This window comes from Anser cygnoides, chromosome 4, assembly GCF_040182565.1.
Source record: "Anser cygnoides isolate HZ-2024a breed goose chromosome 4, Taihu_goose_T2T_genome, whole genome shotgun sequence".
NCBI classification, from domain to species: Eukaryota; Metazoa; Chordata; class Aves; order Anseriformes; family Anatidae; genus Anser; species Anser cygnoides.
In genome coordinates this window covers 20645758-20667766 of record NC_089876.1, presented here as the reverse complement: position 1 = coordinate 20667766, position 22009 = coordinate 20645758, and the positions used below count along the sequence as shown (strand labels likewise).

The window sequence follows — 22009 nt, the reverse complement described above, 5'->3', positions numbered from 1 at the left end:
TCTAAGAGTGTTGTCCAAGTGCTTCTTGAACTCCAGCAGGCTTGGTGCCATGACCACTTCCCTGGGGAGCTTCTTTCAGTGCTGGACCACCCCCTCAGTGAAGAACCTTTTCCTAATATCCAACCTGAGCACCCACTTTTACAGCTCCATGCCATTCCCTTGGGTCCTGTCTCTGGTCACCAGTCTGGTCTCATCCACTCTACCTCATGCGGGAGCTGCAGTGAAGTCACTCCTCAGCCTTCTCTTCTCTGAGCTGAAACAACACACAAGGTTGTGAAAAAAGAATTCTGCACAGGTTTGAGAAATCTATTTATAGTTACTGAATCAGGCCAGGGTGGGTTAAATGCCTCAATCCAAAATAACATTTACCTGTGTAAGGAACACTCTTTAGTGTTGCTCTACTCAAGTACAATAACTGATCCTTCACCCATAAATCAGAATGTCCTCCATAATTTTCTGTTCTCAGTCTGCTTTTCAACCATGGAGTTCCAGTGCCTTTGTGTTATGTAGTGTCCTACTAGTTAGAATACTTGTGCAAGATGTAGAATATACTAAAGACAGAAGTGTCTCAAATCAACATTTCCACGACTAGCAGCATATTCTTCAGTACTCTAATCGATGGTATGTCAGTTTACAGTGTGTATACCGCAGAATATAGATGCTTACAGGTCTTAGAACTCAGAAAAAAAATGAAGTCTAGGCATAGTTATACTGTTTACAACCATGATTTTATTTCTATTTATTTCAAATTTATTACTTTGTTTCTGAAGTCTAACCATGGATTGTTCTGAGCATATGATTGAGTCAGTTGAAAAATTTTGGAATTTTCATGTCAGCCAATGGAAATTTGTTTTGTTAACATCAAAGAACCATAAACATCATGTAAGTACATATGCTCTGATGACTGTTATTTTTTAACTGGGAAAGTTTCTCCCACCAGCCTTTTTTGGTTGGCTTAGAAAATTGGTGCTTTATTCAACTGAAATGGCTCTCAAGTAGAAATGTCTTTTCTGTAACTGATCATACAAATGATCAGGTCATGTGATATGACAGTGTAGGTTTATCTCATTTAATAATTAAGGAACTGTTTTGTTACATAGCCATGTCCTACTCAGTTAAAATATAGGTTATATTTTACAATAATTTTATATGATGTAGTTAAGATTCTAAACATATTGTGTCAAGTAGCCTACCTACATGCTTGACATTAAACAGATGCTAAAGTGTTTTACAGGTTTTTGGCATAAATGACTACATAAGGTGCAATCATTGAAGAACCATTTGTTTCTGAGATACGTGCTCTTCAAGTATTCCCTGTGAGACATCTTCTATATATATCTTTGTTTAATTTATAAAACAAAAGGAGAGCATTAAAATATTTTAGTAGAATAAGGACATTGTAGCTATCGGGATCAAACAGTCCAGCTGTAATTTTATTCTGGATGGATGGTTATGTACTGTCGAAAAAAACTGACCACAAAGTTATTAATGTTTTCTTTAAGATTAATTCCATCTTCTCATTTCTTTTTGTTACTTTTTCTATAATGTCTAAATGTAGTTCAGTTACATGTACCAGAGCTGCCTATCCCTTTTGTTTTTCAGTTTATATATAAATAAAGAAGGAAAATAGTGTAGATTTAGACCAGAAAGCCTTATTCCAACTTCCCATTTGGGAAGCCAGAAGAAGATTTGATAAAATCTTCAAATTTTTGCTAACTTATCTACCACAAAAATTCTACACTGTAAATAGTTCTACAGTTGCAGCATTTGTTTAATGTAGCTCTCATAAATCTTTCTGATGTGCAGCTGTTAGTTTATTAATACATATTTTCTCTTTAAAAATTTTAAAACCAGGAAACGTTATTGACCTTTGGCACTTTTTAAATCATGACTAATATATTCTATGACAGCTATTTTGAAGAGAGCAATAACATCTACTGGAATTAAAACTTGAGGTAGCAAATTGTTGAAGGTGTTCTAAAAATTGGTAAAATGCAGCACAAATGATCTGTACAAACAGAATAAATTAATTGTAGTAACTTCACCTTAAAATAGTCTTCAGGCAGTAATAAAGTATCTCACTCCTTTTGCCTGCATTGCAAATCCATTAGCTATCAACAGTCTGCATGATGATAGCAGCTATTAAATTAAATCTGTATTAGTGGAGCCTCCCACTACTCTAGCATGTGAACCAGCTTGTGCTGTTCACTGTGTGGCATTGTCCTCAGTTCTTGCAATCTGAGCCAGTATGCTGCAAAAGTGGTGGATATTTTCTATTGATATATTCTTGCCTTTTCAGATCTCATTACATGTTTACCATCAATAAATGGCTGAACTTTTCTTTTAATGATAATTGGCAGTATGAGTGAAATAATGTACAATGAGTTCTCAGGTAAATCCATAATGTAAAGGCCATAGGACACAATATAGGTGGCCTTTTATTGTAGAAAAAAAAAAAAATATTCAATTAATTAATGTTCCACTATTATACATCCCATTTTTTTTGGTTAGAAAAATTGATTAGAAAAATGTTCCATACACATATTTTAGAAGGAGTGGAATTACAAGTATGCAAATGACCGATTCAGTTTCACAGTTGAAGTGAAGAAGAAAAAAAGAAAGCATTTCTGATTTCAATACTTTATATATATATGTATAAGAAAAGAAAAACAAGAAACTGAGAAACTAACTTCAGGGCTGTCTTAAGGAACTGGACAAAGCTACAAATTTCAAACATGAATATAGACAGCTAAATGTTCAACTAAGAGAATCTTTTCACTATTACATCTCTTCTAATAAATTAGAGAATAGTGGTCCTCTTTCCTTCTCTTTATAAAGCAATAAAAAGTTTGCAAAGCATAATTTAAAATAGCAAGATTTATTTCTAATGGGATCTAAATAATGTTTATATTATTATAATATACTTTTTTTTCCTCTTCTGGTTTATTAACAGCTCTTACCAAATCTCCAACAACCTTTTTTTTTTTTTTTTCCCCACTAAAGCTCTCAAGTGTTGTCTAAAAAAGTGTTTTTCAGAATCTATTTTTTTTAATTAATACATCAATATGAAATATGAAATTCAACAGAAAAACATGAAACATATCGTTATCAAACAACTGTTGACAGTCCATTGTGTGTATTTTCTATATTTTAGACAACAGTCATATTTTGAATTCCATTTAAAAAGTATACATATTTGTAACATACTTTATGGAAGAGCAACATTTCTTGCAGTTCTACTTTTCAATGGTTACCTAGGTTTGCATATTATCTCAGCTTCAGGGAAGAAACAGTCCCAAATAAAACCATGAAAATAGTCGTCAATTTTGGCTTCAGTACAAGATTACTGTAACCATTAGAGTTTATTTATTTGTTTGTTTGTTTATTTATTTTGTTATCATTAGCGTAGCTCTGCTACTTGCCAAAACATTCAGAATTTCATTTGAAAAAGTCTGGGAAAATTAAATCTAAAAAACCATACATCAATATTTTCTTAATTTCTCAATTTTCAGTGGCAGACTAGCAATTAAAAACAAGGTCAGAACTGAGTGCAGCTAAAGGGATTCCTTATTTTAGACTAGATTGATTAATTATTCATTATTCTTAACCTTAATCTGCCATGTGGTGCTTATTATTTTTCCTCTATTTCAAAATGAAAATGTATATTTTGTTTATCTACCTTTAAAAAGTAGTACATGGAATAAAAGAAGAAAACAGATCTATTGTTTGCAACTTCTTCAGAAACATTGGATCTTATTTCAATGTTAAGCAAATATTTGAAGTAGCTTTTGTAAACTGCTGTATACATTTCCATTAGATCAACTGTTGAATTCTAATCCACTGATTAAAAAATGCAGAATATCACAGAAGAAAATTGTCAGTAATGTTTCTACTTCACTCTCAAATAACTTTTATTTTTTTTTAAAGGAATCATTCTCAAATGTTAACATACCTTAAAAGAAGACACTTAAAAAAAATCAATTAAATAGTAATGAAATAAAAGAAGCTTTAAGAGTTTTATCGTAGCATTGAAAATTTTCCAGAAAAAAAGGTAATAAAATGGATGGTTATTTCTTTTCATTATTTTAATTTGTTTAGCTTCAGTGTCATGAATGTTCTAGAAAGGCTAATATTTTAGATTTCTTACCAGTGAGAGGGAGTTCATCAAGAAAAAAACAATAATGCTATTTCACTCCAAAAAAGAAGGCATATATATGTTGAAGAAGATATATATATATATATATAAGAAGAAATGTAAATTATGACCTTACAAAACTTTAGAATAGTATCCTAGGAATGTTTTTTTTTTCTTCTGATAAGGGTTTCTGAACTGTAATTTTTAATAACAGATATTCTGTTATTATTATTATAGTATCGTTATCATTTATATTGAATAATTGGCTGGGATAGATCAAATTTTCTTCATAATAGGTTTTAATGTGCTACATTTTGGATTTGTAATTAAAGCACTGTTGATAATACAGCAAAGGAATATTCTGTACGATATGATGTACTCAGTAATAAAGGCTGGGTGAAAAGGAAGAGGCAGGGAGAGTCTTCCCAAGTAACTACAATGTATGATTAATTCCTGCTTTCCTGGAAATGGGGACATCTGCCCACCAATGGGAAACAGTGAATTAAATCCTTATTTTGTTTTACCTATTAAAATTTTTATCTCAACCTATGATTTTTTTCACTTTTACCTTTCTGATTCCCAATTGTGCTTGAAGGGAGTAAGCAAGTGGGGCTCAGCTGTCTTCTGAAGTTAAACCACAATACTGGTTAATATTATGATATAATTACAAAAACAGAAAACAGCTGTATTGTATTCATGTGGCAAGGTTTTGGTAGCAAGGAAGCTGAAGATGTGGCTCAGGGAGCCCAGGAGCTTTCCCCATGTCTGATGCAGACAGTTCCAGATAACTCCAAAATGGACACACCACTGGCGAAAGCTGAACCCATCAACGATGCTAGTGGCAACTCTGTGACAATATATTTAAAAAGGGTAAAGAATGCTTCACAGAAGATGTGAGAGGTGAAGCAGGTTGTCGTCCCTGGAAGACCATGATGATGCAGATGCATAGCAGAGCAGGTGGGTACAGCCTGAAGAAAGTTGCAGCTGGTGGAGAGGAGACCATGACGGTGCAGGTTGTCTGGCAGTTGTGGCCTGGGGGGAACCCATGCTGGAGCAGTACATTCCTGAAGGACTGCACTGTATGGTATGGACCCATGCTGGAGTAGTCCTTGAAGAACTGTAGCCCATGAGAAGGATCCATATTGGAGCAGTTCATGAAGGACTACATCCTTTGGGAAGAACCATGCTGGAGAAGGTAACAGAATGAGGGGGAAGCAGCAGCAGAGACAACATCATAGGCTGACTGTAACCCCATTCCACATTCCCCTGCACTGCTTGGGATGGGGGACTAGGTAGAAGAGTCGGGAGTAAAGAAGAGCCTGCAAAGAGGGAGAGATGGGGGGAAGTTGTGTTTATTCTTGATTTTCTGTTTTATTTTTTATTTTTCATTATTATTTCTGACTATTCTACACTGATGTTAACTGACAATAAATTAATCTTCTCCAAGTTGGGACTTGAAGAAATCCTAACAGTTATATAAATATGTTACTAGATCTGAAAGATAAAATTACTCATCTTTCTGAAAATAATAAAATAAAATAAAATAGATGCTAAATATTTCTAAATAAGCTATGAAGTGATAAGTTTGTAGTGTAAACACTTTTATTTCAGGATTAATTGGGGGTCATTTTAGCCATTAAATTAAGGAGTTATTGTTATTTTAAATCATGAAAATCTTAAAAATAATATCAATGAGTTCTGAAAAAGTTGACTAAGAATTCTTTAATGCTTTAAGCATGTTTTCATGAATCTTGAGATATTCCTATAGACTATTGGTCTCATTTTATTCTTTCTTCTTCCATAATTTCTCTTTTTTTTTTTTTAATTCTCCCATGTTCCTTGTCATGTATATATGATTATTTTATTTTGTTTGACTTTCCTGCTTGATTATTGTTTGACCTCTATGTTTACTAGTTGCTCCTGTGGAAAGGGACAAGCTGTTGTTTTAAATACAAAGCTTTTTTTCTTTTTTTTTTTAGTATTGTGCCTCTCAAAGCAAGATACATTTTTTATTTTTATTTTTTGGTTTTGTTTTGTCACTGGGTTTGGTTTGCCATATGAATAATAAAGTTGTTAGCTTAATGAGTGAACTATCGTGTAAATTTTAACTTCAATGTTAAAGAGAGTCAGGCTAAATCCTCATAATGGTTTCTTTTGGCCTTAGAACTAATTAAGTTTGCCTTTCTTTATTCATAAGGCAAGCATGACATAAGCAGTTTGTATTGCTGTACAGCAGTGTTCCTTTACCCTTTGGAGAAGAAATAATTATGGATGAAATAATTATCTAAGGTAATTTAGGACACAGCCCATATGAAGCTGGGACAAAAGACTGACAGGGGGGTTGGAACTAGAGGATCTTTAAGTCCTTTCCAACCCAAACCATTCTATGATTCTATTATTCTATGACTGTGCCACTGGGATAGCAGATGCAGAATTTTCTTATCCTCCCTTATTCAGATAAAACAGCTCAAAAAAGAAATTTGTGAGAATTACTTGACAGCCCTGCCTGCCAAACTCCAGGCACTTGGACTGCTTGGTTAAGGTAAGCATCCAGATGGCAACTGTGGACTTTTGGGGTAGGGAATGGAGATGGAGACAGCTTTGTGTTTGGCAGAGATTAGCAATGGCATAGGAATATCATTATCATTGAGTGATAAAGATTTGTGTTGTGAGTTCAAAGGAGATGCGGGGGAAGTATGCTCATACCTAAAGATCTGAAGCTGGACTAGATGACAGGAGTATGGAGTGATATACTCTATGGTCCTGTAATGTAATGGATCTTTCATGTACACATGCAGTGTTGCAGGCAATAAGGATAGGCAGAGAGTCAGATAAAGGACTGTTTTGTCCTCTGTGGAAAGAAAAGTTAAGGCATCCAAGCATCCTCATGAGCCAAAGCCCCTATACTTTAATTCAAGTAACCAAAGAAACAGGTTAGTGGCAACTTCATAGAGGAGTATGGCAACGAGTGCATGTGGCTGATAATAGGGGAAATTAAACCATGGTGCAAAACAGGGATGAGTGAAAACCTTATTCTCTGACAACTGCAATAAAATATTTTCCAAAATGTTACTGTAGCAGTTTGCATAATAAAACATTATTTGCCACAGTTATTTCAGAACTAGAATAAAATATACTGTATATAGTTAAACATTGAGTGTAAAATTAAAGATACCAAGGAAGGAGTGTTCTTAGAAGTAATTAAATAACATTTAGAATCCTAGACCTCACAAAATATATTCTGTCAGTTTTATTTTACTGGTTTGGAAAGTGAAATAATTTAGATACATAGTATCCAATAAGGTTTTATTGTATGGACAGCTTCAAAAAAAAATCATACAATGGCTCACGATGTTTGTAAACCAGCAGAAATACAACTAATTGGACGATTTTTTGTTAAACACATTTCTAAACTCTCACAGGACATAAAATCTTTGGACCAAGGAGATATTCAACAATAAGGATGTGCCAGGAGAGGAACAGATAACCAAAAAAAAACTGATTTTGCAGAATCAAACTTATACAATTAATGTTTGCAAAGTACTCAACAGCACATTTAATGGGAAATGTGGAATCTCAGTTAAAATATCATAAGTATTAATATAATAATTGCATAACAATAATAATTGTTAGCTTGTTTAGAATCTTTATGTTGTATTGCTATAACTTTGAAAAGCATTTTTTCTTTTACATAAATAGGTCTTAATTTTGAACACAATTTACTGAAACATCTGCTAAGGTCTAACACTTAAAAGATCTGATAATGTTACTATCATAAACTACAAGACAAATTCTGCAATTACTTAAGTTAGCATTAATCAAATACTGAAAAAAAAAAACAAAACTTTTTTTTAAGTATATTTTGCAGGAAAAAATCTGCAAACAAACTGTATAAACTTTGAAAATATATTTTATTTTAGCAGTGACAAAATAAAAAAAATAAAAATTCTCTTTTTAATTTATAAACATGGAGAGGGAGGAGGAAGAGGAAAAGCTGTTTAAGTTGACTGATAATTCAAGTTTTTAATGTTACCCTTATGCAGTTTTATTTTATAAATATGTTCCTAAGAAAATGCAATACATTTGCAAAGAAAGCTTCAATACATCCAGGACTTACAAAACAATAATAACAAGAGAATAATAAGTTGAAATAATACTCACAGTAGTGACAACATGAAAATGGAAATGCCTTTGCAGCATTTCAGTTAACTATCTTGCCAGTTATGTCAGGTGGGTGGGGTTTATTGTTTGGTAAGTTGGTTGGTTTTGTATGTTCTGTCCAGTCCTACATAGCTAATAAAAACCTCTTCATTACATGAAATATTTCTTCTGGAAATTCTGTGGAACATGGATTTTACAATTGCTGATCCAGCAAGCAATTACATTTCTCCTTATTTTAAAGACCTGGAAAGTGAATACAAAATTATATGAAAATGGACTTGATAAAATAAATAAATAAATAAATAAATAAAAGCTGACAGCTCTTTATCTCATGCATGCCTTAACGTGTCTTCCAGAAGGGTCTGCTCCATGATCTTCCCAGGCACAGAGGTGAGGCTCACTGGCCTGTAGTTCCCCAGGTCTTTCTTTCTCCTTTTCTTAAAAATGGGAATAATGTTTCCCTTTGTCCGGTCACCGGGGACTTCACCTGACAACCATGTTTTTTTCAGATATGATGGAGAGCGGCTCGGCAACCACATCCAATTTCATTAGGCGGTCCCAGACTTGTTCCACTGTCACAGTGGGATGGAATCCACTCCTCTCACCCTGTCCTTGAGGTTCAGGATCCTGACAGACATAGGAAACTTGACCACCAGTGAAGACTGAGGCAAAGCACTTATTGAGTACCTCAGCTTTTTCCATGTCTGAGGAAGCCAGTTCTCCCGTCTCATTTATCAGAGGGGGTACACTCTCCTTGGCCTGTCTCCTCCTGCCTATGTATCTGTAGAATCCCTTCTTGTTATTCTTCACATCCCTTGCCAAGTTCAGCTCCATCTGTGCCTTGGCTTTCCTGATCCTGTCTCTACACATCTGGACAACACCACCACATTCCTCCTAGGCTACACAACCCTGCTTCCACTTCCTGTACATTTCCCTCTTTTCCCTCGGTTTAAACTGCAGATCCTTGCTCAGACATGCCGGTTGCCCACCTCCTCTGCTTGATTTCTTCTGCTGGGGGATGGAGAGCTCTTGCACTCTCAGAAGGGTGTCCTTAAAGAGCTGCCAGCTCTGTTCTGTTCCTATGCCCTTAAGGACAGTTTCCCAGGAGATCCCAGCAGATATACTGAAATGTCCCATCAGGAATATAAACCTTTGATGTAAACTGCTTGCTATCATTAAAAAAAAAAAAAAAAAAGTGGATGAGACGTAGAGAAAAAGAGAAGTTTTCTCCATGCTCCTTCCAGTATAATTTCATGGTTTATAGCCAATGCATATATGTTACAGATCCTTCCTCTGCTGAAATGGAAAAAGTAGGATGGGTCTCTGAGAGGGCTGTGTATGATGTGCATTCATCAGTTATGGTGCAGTGAGATGTTAGCAAATGTTTTTCCCTGTTGCTGAAGACCATAATTTTAGTGAGAAATTATCAGGATTTGCTTTTTATTTTCTCAGCAACCTAGTTCCACAGGAACTAGATTGATATCTTTATTTCAGACTTGGAAATAATTAAAAACAAATAGTACTTTCTACACTATTCAATGTCTTTGCTAAATACCGGTGGGGTTGAACCCTGCAACAAAAATATTATCTTACATTATATGAGCAGTAGGGTAGATGGGCAAGAAAAGTCTTGGTTGGAATCTTTCCTAATAAATTTCATACTACCTTAACACAAAAGTGGAATTCTTAATCTCTTGTGAATTCTGCTGGATGTTGGAATGTTTTTTCTTGTTTATGATCCATTTATTATTTTTCATTTTGTTCATTTCTATATTTCTTAGCCCACTGTAGTCACATTCTGTATTAAGTTTATCTAATTGTCTAGCTGTTTTGATATTTGTAACTTCAAAGCTCTGATATCATACCACACTTTACCGAGTTCCTTAAAACTTGGACACATAGAAGTCTGCTAACTACAGCTTATCAGCTATAATAGAAGTCTTATTTGTCCTAGTGTCACCTGGTTTAAAAGATCAGAAGTAACAACTTGACATGCACAAATGCACATATCTTAAAGACTTTAAATGTAAATATTGTACTACATACGGAGAGAATGGGAAGGCTTTACTTGGTGTAGTTATTTTTCCTGAAAACATTATATTGAGATGGAATTTCAGAACTTCTACGCTTAAAACATAAACTTACAATACCCTGAATTTAATTACTGCAGGTCAGTTTCTTCTAACTGAAGTGAGTCATTATTCCATTTCTTAATAATGTATTGCAAGCATGGTATTTACAATGTACATGTTTCCCGTTCGCTAATCTTTGAATTTATTGTTCAGAAAACATATTAATGATTGATCTTTTACCATTGCATTTTATAACCCATAGATTTGTTCTCTTCCTCATTCAGAAATCGGTACTATATATAAAATCTCTCAAAATGTTCTGTTTTAATTACTAGCTTGTTATACAAGCAGTTTAATGCGCATAACTTGTTTAGATAATTGAAATAAATTAAAATTTCAGAATTTCAAGAAAATAAAAGATATTTAAAATTTATATGAGGTTTTGGTAGGAAAAAGAAATATATATATGTATGTGAAGAAAATACAGAACCAATCAAACTTGGCTTTATTCTGAGTGTCATAACAAACCTTCCTAAGCCACAAGCCTGCAGCTTTAAAAAGTCATGAAACATGTTAACAACTCATGAAAAAGTGAATCTTTATTTGAGTAAATATAATTGAGGGTTACATCCAAACAAAGCAGAAAAAAAATGTGTAACTGGAGATTAAACACTGTGGAGATCTATTTAGGAAAATAACAATCTCACCCAAGCAAGTGATAATTACATTTATATGTGACATGAATATTATATGTTGGTGAGAAACTCAATCTATATTATCTTTTCTGAGGCATTTTATATGGTGTTATTTAGGAAATGGGAGGTGGAGTTTAGATTGGAAGGGTGTGGTAGGCGACCCCTCTCTGATGAAGGTTGTAACTTCCTTCAACAAATATTTTTTTTAATATTAACATGCTTCTCAGAGCTTAACCGTGACACATGAACTTTTACTACTGAAAAATTTAAAATTCTTCTAAGCATCAGAGAGGAAATGTTTTTGAATTATTTCTCATAGATTTCCTAAAAGAAGATACGATGTGACTCCTTCAGCTACCAAGGTGAATATTTGGTTTGGAAGTTATGGGATACAGTGTTGAAAGCCTTACTGAAATCAAGGTAGACAACATCCACTGCTCTCCCCTCATCCACTCAGTTAGTAATTCCATTAAAGAAGGTTGTCAGCATGATTTCCCCTTCGTGAGCCCATGCTAACTACTCCTGATCACCTTCTTCTCCTCCATATGTTTGGAGATGACTTCCAGGGTGAGTGATTCCATCACCTTTCCAGGGATGGAGGTGAGGCTGACTGGCCTGTAGCTCCCTGGGTTCTCCTTCTTGCCCTTTCTGAAGACTGGAGTGACAATGGCTTTCTTTCAGTCCTCAGGCACCCCTTCTGTTCTCCATGACCTGAAACGAAGAGTATAAAACACAAAATATGTAACGTAGTAACCTGAAGGGATTGCTTAAATTGCTAAATTGTTTTATCAGCCTCAGGCGATAAGACTCAGCTCTAGCCAACATAATCAGGGAAGAGCCTATTTTTAGAGGGAACATGGTGCCCTAAAGCAGGACTTTAAATTAAATTAAATTAAAATGGCTGAGCTAGTAAAGAGAAAAACCGCTGAAGCAGTTAAATAATGACTGAGCATGTGCAAAGACAGAAAGAAGAAAAGTACAAGGTGAAGAAGACAATGAGCCTTCATCAGAAAGACCATAAAGTGCGACCACCAGAGGGTACTGCACATGCAAAAGTAGGAGACAAAATATAGTAATTAGTTCTGAGAAACCATCAACATAAATCCTGCTCTTTCTTGGAAATTGTATGAATATATATATCACTGTACCATAAATAAGTAAGTACTCATTGTCTTGCTTAGGTGTACTTGTTTGGTGGAATTATCCCGCATATACACGCCACTGTTAACAAATACCTATTTTCTAAGTCTTCAAAAAGATTCTTGGAAAGTTACATCATCTTTTTGCATTTCAGACCTTTCAAAGATGATGGAGAGTGAGCTAGCAATAACATCCGCCAGCTCCCTTAGCACTCGTGGATGCATCCCATCTGGGCCCATGGATCTGTGTGGGTCAAGTTTGCCTAAGAGATGCCTCTGACCTGATCCTCTTCCATCAAGGGAAAGTACTCCTTTCTCCAGACTCCCTCCCTTATCTCTTGGGTAAGAGATTTCTGAAGGCTAGTCTTAGCAGTGAAGACTGAAGCAAACAAGACATTCAGTAATTTTGCGTTCTCTGTATCCTTTTTCACCAGAGCACCCACATCATTAAGCAGTGGGCCCACATTTTCCTTAGTGTTTCTTCTGTTATTGATGTATTTGAAAAAGCCCTTCTTATTTTCCTTGACACCCCATGCCAGATTTAACTCAAATTGGGCCTTGGCCTTCTTTGTCACATCTTATTGCCAAATATTTATACAATTGCAATATTTTCTGGGTTTGGTTATTTTAATTGCTCACATTTAAGAATGAAACCACTTGATCTGATGGCAGATATTCAGGCAGATCTCAGCATGTTGTTCATTCATACAGATCACTGCTACTTCTTATCTGGTGATCCAATTTCTCTTAGAGAAAGTTCCATGCATCTAAGAGAATAGAGGTTTTTTTTGTTTGTTTGTTTTTGTTTTTTATGAAAGTATAGGGCACAAGCTTGAGACACTATTTTTTTCTTTTTCTTCCTTCCACATCACCTTATCCCTGCACACATCCTAAACAGTCTATGAAAAGGGTTTCTAAGCCCATATTTTGAACATCCCAAGATTTACAGAGGTCTCTCTTGCAATTTGACATGGTCTTCTATGTGGTAAATAGGACTTTTTTTTTTTTGTTGTTCTCCACAAGAAGAAAATGTAATTTCTAAATACTTTTCCCCAAATTCTAGTTTAATTTTTTATTTCAATACTGAATATTAGTAAGTATAGTCTATGAATTGTTTACTAGAGATAAAATTTCATGAATTAAGTCCTTTTCATGAACAGCATGAGACCACCTCTTTTTCACAAGCATGACTGCTATCTGTGTTTTGTTTTGTTTTGTTTTGTTTTCTATGGGAAAATCTCCTAATGTAACTGATTGATGAGTAAGGATAAAATGGCATGTAATTTTGTTGGATTAGTGGAAATTGAGAAGACCTCAGAGTTAAATATCTTGTAGTGCATTCTTCACAAAACCAGGATTGGTTTAAAACAGACTTTTGGAAACTATGGGATTTGTAAAACTTAACACTTTAAGACATTAACACTCTTTTTTTTTTTTTTCCAATATTTTCAAAATACTATATTATTAGGCATTATTCTAATGAAGCTAGAATAAGCCACTCATAAATTATCTACAATACATTTCTGGACAATATTATCTCTTTGATAATGGTGCCAGTATTTTACATCTTTCCTATTTAAAGGTATACACAATGCCAATACTTACACGTGTTTTTCTACGCAAATTGCATCATTTAATAATTATACATATTTAAACTTCTCAGCATTATTATGAAAGACTTTTATAGACTATTTATATGGAAATGGGCATTAAACATTTGAAATGTATAAGTTAGTGTAACGATCAAATGACATTTAATTTAACAAATACAAAATGGTCTATCCATAACTTTGCATAATTAAGGAAATTTTTAAAAGGAATAAAATGAAGTGAGAGAAGCATTTATGTGAAGACAGTAAATAATGATTAGAGTACTGCATTTGATGACTAAGTAACATAATAGATTCTATTATTTCTATTTCTTACTAAAATAATATAATGTCAGGCTGATATGAAGGTGAAATCATCAAGGTGAAACTGAGTTTATTAACTCAATGAGAATTGTGACATAAAATGAAAACACTGAAGCAGTAACCAAAACTATTATTCAAGCAGGCTAATTTAAATATGATGTATGTAATCCCCATATTTGTAGAGATCCCTGTCATTTTAAGATCATTGTAATAAACTTACCTAACACTTTTCCAACATGGTAAAGTCCTAGATTTTTAAGGCTGGAAGGAACAGTTTTGTTCTTTTAAGTTTTCCTGTTGGATACTATGCTATAAAGTTTCACATGGCAACATTTGCATCCAACCCACAACTTCTACTTGATCATCATTCTTAATACATATTCTACTTTAATTGTGAAATAAAGGCTTTAATCAACAAAGATTCATTCACATCTTTAAAGTTATTCCTATAGATAATTTTATTCACTGAGAATATTTGTGTGTTTATTTGTTTGTTTCAGATTTCTCCTTAATATTTTTTGTACCTTCTCAGCAAGGTTCCTACTGTACCAGAATTCAGTTTTTCAGGAGACTAGATACTGAATATGATAAATTAATTTATTTCAGTGAAAGTAATAAATTGAGATTTTTTAGTTTCTGTTGAAAGGAAGGCTTTGAAGATCTTAAATAATTGTTGCAATTCTTCTGAATATTTTTTTTTCTCATTTATATCACTAAACTGAGCAACACAGAATTAATATCTTATAGGTTAAAGTTCCTAAAAGTATCTAGGAAACATCACTGAGGCATTGTTGAATGGAAAAGAATAAGTAAAAATAAATTCAGAAACATAGAAACTTGCAGAGGGGTGGGGAGGGGTGGGGAGAAGTCATATTGGAAGGGATATATTGCATCAAAAATGTATCGTGATTTTAGAATGTACAAGATCGCCTGGTTGGAGAGCCCCATGCATAAAATAAAGCAGACTCATGAAATGCCTAAGCATCTACATTGTTTGGGTAGACATATTTAAGTGGGATCTATGTATATATTTTTTTTTCCAGAAATCTCTAAAACAAGGATGAATTTTATGACAGTGATATTGTCAAGCAATACTAAAATGCCACAGTTTAGTGAAACAAATTCCAACAGCATTTACATTTTATTTCCAGGCATCTATTAAGACCCATAGATACCACAGAAACTGGCGGTAGCCTAGTGGTTGCACTGCTTACCTCCCCCCTTCAGCACTCTGTGGTCACAGGTTTGAGCTACATCCCAGCCTGCTTAGAGGGCTTCTTTTTTCTGGTCAATGATTCTATTTCCAGGTAGAGACCAGTGACGAGTGATGTCCCTCAGGGGTCTGTCTCAAGATCAGTAGTTTTCACTATCTTTATCAATGACATAGACAATGGGATTGAGTGCACCCTCAACAAGTTTGCAGATGACACCAAGCTGAGTGATGCAGCTGATGCCAAAGAAGGAAGAGATGCCCTTCAAAGGGATCTGGACAGGCTGAAGAAGTGGGCCCATGTGAACCTAATGAGGTTTAACAAGTCCAAGTGCAAGGTGCTGCACCTGGGTTGGGGCAATCCCAGACAGGAGTACAGACTGGGAGAAGAACTCACTGAGAGCAGCCCTGCGGAGAAGGACTTGGAGGTTCTGGTGGATGGAAGGCTCAACATGAGCCAGCAGTGTGCACTTGCAGCCCACAAGACCAACTGAATCCTAGGCTGCATCAACAGAGGAGTGACTAGCAGGTTGAGGGAGGTGATTGCTCCCCTCTACTCTGTCCTCGTGAGGCCCCACCTAGAGTACTGTGTTCAGGTTTGGGGCCCCCAGCACAAGAAGCATATGGACCTGTTAGAACAAGCCCAGAGGAGGGCCAGAAAGTTAATCAGAGGGCTGGAGCACCTCTCCTGTAACGAAAGGCTGAGAGAGCTGGGGATGTTCAGCCTGGAGAAGAGAAGGCTCTAGGGAGACCTCATTGCGGCCTTTCAGTACGTAAAGGGTCTTACAAAAAAGATGGAGAAGGACTCTTTACTCGTGTAGATAATGATAGGACAAGGGAGAATGGTCTTAAATTAAAAGAGGGGAGATTTAGACTAGACATTAGGAGGAAATTCTTCACTCAGGGAGTGGTGAGGCACTGGAATGGTTTGCCAAGAGAAGTTGTGGATATCCATCCCTGGAGGTGTTCAAGGCCAGGCCTGGATGGGGCCTTGGCCAACCTGATCTAGTGGCTGGCATCCCTGTCTATGGCTGGGGTGGGTTGGAGTTAGATGATCTTTAAGGTCCCTTCCAACCTGAGCCATTCTATATTTCTATGATTTTACGAAGATAAGATAATCATTGAAATCATAGTATCACTAATTTAATGAAAACTAGATGACGTTCATTATGAACCAAAATTAAAATTTTGAAAAAAAAATTGAAATATGAATATGCATATACAAAATGTCAATAAATTTCATCAACTGTATAGGCTTTGCTGATGCTTGTCTCACTCGTTTCTTGGGAATTGAGTGTTCAAAACGAAAATTTTACTAAGCTGTAGCCATGTCTACAACTCAGTTGTGTAAGTCAAATCAAATGTCAAAAATCAGTTAAAATTTTGGATTTTGTCTTTCTGTTTATATTTATTTTTGATCTCAGTGCTTTTAAAAGGTTTGCATACTGTTGTCTGAATGTATTTTTTACATGCATATGAACAGAAGTAAATAACAGAGATATTTATTCTTACTCTTTATACTATAGTTAATATTTCCTACTTCCTTTCTGAAAGACGAAATGATGCACTTCTAAAAAAAGTCTAGAACCAGAGAATGTGAAAGAGCGAAGGAACAAGATACACAGGGTCATACAGAATATAATGCAGATGCCGTTGTCATGTCCTTATACTCAAATTTTTAAAATATGATAATTTTTTTATATTTTTTGACAATAGGTGACTGCTTTATGATAACTAGATCTATTTAAAACAAGTACTTTTTCTTAGGACCCAGATATTCTATACAAGTCAAAAATCATACCACACCATACTTCTTTTCCTCTGAATATGCAACATATATTCTTAGATTTATCACTTAGAAATTAGTGTTAATTATTAGTAATTAATAATGAAAAAATGAAAACAACACCAGCAACAAAAAACAGCATAAAGAATCAATCTGGCATTGCCTATCACTACTGCAAGTTACAAGATAAAATTTTGCATCCACCGATGTGTATTTTATATCATAACACCTTCCATACCACATTGTACAGTTTAAATCTATCAGCAAAGTGAATTCGATAAAATTGTTTTAATCTTTCTGAGATGTACAACCATTGCTTGAGAATCATCATATATTACTTCTAAAATGTCTTAACACTTTATATGTGAGAATTTTAAAAGCTAGAAGTAAGTGGTAACTTTTTAGATCAATGTAGAGATTTTGGAAGGTGATCATTGCTATGTCCCTGAAATCCTCTTCTTTTTAAGTTTACTTTGTATTTTGATTATATGTAGCATAGCCATTCTCCAGTGCCACTGACTAAAAGAGAGTTCTTGCACTTGCAGGAAGAGAAGTTATGTCTATCAATTTTGGCTAGCTGCAGAAACTGTAACACTTGGTAACAGATAAATTAAGGTCATGTTTTTGCCTTAGGAAGCGAAAACAAAAGAAAACCCATTCATGTGATTATACTTATCTGAAATAGGTTAAAAAATACTTGAGAACTGAGCAAAGTATTATTTTGACTTTGAATAGTGAAACAATTAAGACTGTGAAAGAAATTCATCTCAGTTCTAGCCATTCCTATGTCACTAATCTAGAAAAATGTACTTGGTAAGGCATAGAGAGTCGAGCCAAAAATTTACTTCTGTAAGAAAAACAAGGATTCACTATACCACTTTCAAAAGAAGGGAAAAAAAATGAATTTTGACTTAAAAATTATCAGTATCAGAAACAAACTATATTCCAAATTCCCCAGCTAGAGCAATGATCATTGTTGTGTTTTTTTTTTTTTTTTTCTACTTGATGTGATGTTAGTTCTTACTAGTTTTAAGCATAATGAACAGTGATTTCATATTTCTTGTGTTTATCCAGACTATTCTGTTATTTCTGTTCGGTGCTTTGCATAAGTATTTTTGCTTTAATCCTCTAAGGTGTAAAGATTGTGTGTTGTTTCAAATGCCAGTAATGGCTAAATGCCATTCTTTGAAAGATATGCTTTTGTACTGGCAGGGAGAGAATAATTGGCACTGAGAATAAGTAGTTTTTGTGTCAAGGTTGTCAAACCTATTTTGCTGCCAGCTCTTGGCTAAAATTCCACTTAACACCAGATGGCATTGTTTTTTTGATGTTCTTGAATAGAGCAGATCATTAATTCCCCCTGGATTTGCTCAGACACCTTATATGAATTTTCCTGCCCACGTGCCTGTGCACTCTGTAGAAATCTATGTTCTTTCTTTCTTTTTATTGTACAAAGAACATGACTCATTCTTTGAAAAAAATAAATACTCTATATAAGCTATGTAACATAACTACATGACTTTAATTTTTGATGCGAACATTTTATTTTTCAACATACAATTATTTGAAGGCACAGTTGGCTCTATTTAGACACCTAAAAGCACACTTAATTATATGATTGTCCCTACAAATCAGGTAGAAATGAGGCTTAGTATTATAAAATATCCTTTCAGTTTTATGAATAGACAGATATCTTGCAAGGGGAAAGAGCTGGCCCGCAATGGATAGCTAATAAGAAGTCTCTTCAACACAGGATACCTGAGACATTCTCTAGTGTTTCATACATTGGACATTTGCACACTGTGTGCTTGATACCAGATTGTACTAGCAAATTCCCAGGTTTAGGGTCCATGAAGAAGGGGTTTTGTTAGGAATGGTAGAAATCAATAGCAACGTCTCCTTTGCCAAGAAAATATGCAGTTCAAATTAGTAAGAGGGCTCAGTTTGCCAAGGTAGGCACTGAATTCCTTGTCACTGCTGTAGGTGTTTTAATGATTTAAAAGCTGTCTTTTTGTTTGTACATTCTTAATCGAAATGTTGTAATGTAGAATACTCTGCCCTTTTGGTGGAGGAAAAAAAATCAAACAATAACAACAACAACATGTTTCATCGTATCTATTAAAAGTAATTTAACTGCAAAAATATATTTCAATGTTCAGTCCACTTTATTAATGGTGCTATACTTTAAAACACATAAGAAATAAAGCATTCCAAGGACAAAAGTAAGAGAGAGAATAATAATGAATTTTATATAGTTAAATTGGCTTTTGAATGATGGTTTTGTTAAATATCTGATGCTTTCAGACTACGTATTAGGAAAAATTTCTTTACCGTAAGGGTGGTCAAACACTGGAACAGGCTTCCTAGAGAGGTGGTTGATGCCCAGTACCTGTCAGTGTTCAAGAAGCATTTGGATAATGACCTCAATAACTGTAACCTTTGAAGTGGTCAGGCAGTTGGACTTTGTAGGTCCCTTCCTACTTAAGTATCTTATCCTATCGTATCGTATCGTATCGTATCGTATCGTATCCTATCCTATCCTATCCTATCCTATCCTATCCTATCTATCCTATACTTTCTATTTGGAATTTTAAAAACTATACCACTAATGCTACTTAACAATCTTAAGCACACACTCATTTATGAACAAATGTTTAATTAAAGACTTTGTCAAATCAGATTTAGTGGAAAGAAAGAATCTGACTATCCTCTGAAAGATATAAAAAGGCTTGAAGAAAATTCTTCATTGAATTCATTTAGCAGAACGTGAAAGTTTGTCTATCTCAAGCAGACAGATTCTGTGAACAGCTCAGGATACCTCTAAGAGTATGCTCTGGTATAACAGGGACTTTATCCTTTCAGTGAACAGAATATACACTTTTTTTTTTTTTTTTTCCATGTACACATATTGAACTGTGTTAATTTGGAAAAAAGGAGAGATCATCAGAGAAAATCTTCTCTTTCATTCATTTTTCTCTTTTAGATTCTTCTGTTAAGGTACACAGTGGCACTTTTCAGAAAGGTTTTTTTTTTGTGGCATAAAGACTACATGGACACCAGGGTTCTTTCAGGATCAGTAACTGCTACACACTCCCACATCTCCCCCTTCTTTATTAACATAAAAAAGTGTAATTAACACAAATTAAAACACAGAGAAAAACTACCAGGCATACTAATTCTATCTTTAACAAATTTTGTAACCGCATCCCTGGGAGAGGCAGGCACTGAGTGCTGCCCAGCAGGGGGTGCTCTGGCTGCCCGTCCAGCTCCTGGAGTCCTTGTCTGTGGGTCCTGCATATGCCAGCAGGACCCTCCCATACGTTGTTTTTCGTTTGAGCTGGAGTCCAAACCACGGAGGAGAGTGCTGTGATCATTTTAAGGCAGATGATGAGATGGCCAGACGGACCCATCATGCTGACACCCATCTAGGACCGGCTCCTGTTGAAACACACGTACAACTTTGACCCCAAGTTATTAGAGAGTAGGGCCCTTTCCAATGATTGGTGCTTTAATTTTTTGACCATGATTTGTGCCCTTTCTTTAACTGAGTTTCTCCCAGATCTGTCTCCCAGATCTGTCTCCCAGATCTGTCTCCCATATCTGTCTGTTCTTTAACCGAGATTAAAGTATTGTGATTAAAATGTTTGTGAATTGGAGGACCTTCGTCTGTCCATCGATTTAAAAATTTAAGAATATAGCATGCTTTAGCTGTCTTTTCCTGGGGGTCACACCCCTACTCCCCCTTTTTTGTTTTAGAAGCATAGCTTTTATGGTACCATGGGTCTGTTCAATAATTGCTTGACCTGTAGGGAGAACGAGGTATACCCGTCAGATGTTGAATGTCCCACTGTTGAAAAAGAAGTGGTTTGCAGGGGCCACATATCCTGGCCCATTAAGTGTTTTAGTCATTTTGGGGATTTCTAATATCGCAAAAGCTGACTGAATATGTTTACACACATTGTTTGCCTTTTCTCCTGCATGAACAGATGCAAAAATACAACGAGAAAAGGTATCAGTTGAAACATGAACTTAAAAAACAATCCTTTAAGTCTGTAACTATTAATGTCCATGACTGGGGGAGCATAGTTGGAGATGGCAATCCCAGTTGAAGTGCTCCCATATCTTCCATGATTTCATTATTTTTTCTCAGATAACAGTCTCCATTTTCCATTCCTTTTCTTGATTAGAAACACTGGAGAGTTCCAGGGCTAGTCATGGGAACAATGTGTCTCGCTTGTTAAGCAAGTTGTTAAGCAACTCAGCCTTCGGGCCTTATGTATCCTATTCCTCCTGGATCGAAGGGAAACAGATCCGGCTCCTTTTCAGGGCCTATAGGGCCTGGATCAAAAGGAACGTCCAGGTCACCAGGGGGCGCAACAGCAAAGGCCTGCGATAGCAGTACCGGCAGGGGGCGGCGGGGGGCGGCGGGGGGGAGGCGGGAGGGGTTGGGTGCGATGGCGTAGCAGGCGGATTGGTGGAGGAGCCCGCAGCTCCCTCACTATCTGGCAAACCACACGTTTATGACTGTGGTCCCACGTGGCTCTTTAAGGCCTCAGAGATTGCTTGCCAGGTGCCGAGTAATCCCGCCACAACCTTGTCGTTTTTAGTAGCAGAGTCCCACACCTTGACCTCAATTTGGTCCCATGTTTCAGGATCATAAACCGTCTGATTCATAATAAAGGGAATAAGCTGGAAGGTTACCAGGTCATTTTTTTTTCTAAGGACATATGATTCCCCATCGCGCACAACTGCTTACCTTTGGCCAGTGAGGGGCAGTTGTGTGCGGGGGTCCGCTTCTCTCAGCTTCAGCTTCCTTTCAGCTCCTGTGCGCTTTCTTTCAGCGACTTTCAGTACGAGCTTCTCTGAGCAATTTGCTGAGTTCAGCCGAACCTATCTTC

The 22009-nt window shown here is 35.6% G+C and overlaps 1 long non-coding RNA gene across 1 annotated transcript; it reads left to right on the top strand.

Annotated features, from left to right (window-relative positions):
- Nucleotides 1–6021: 6021 nt before the first annotated feature.
- On the top strand, nt 6022–8925 carry LOC136790654 (uncharacterized). Its single transcript, XR_010830997.1, has 3 exons — nt 6022–6677; nt 8653–8686; nt 8806–8925. It is a non-coding gene; the product is annotated as an uncharacterized lncRNA (long non-coding RNA).
- The last annotated feature ends 13084 nt before the right edge of the window (nt 8926–22009 follow it).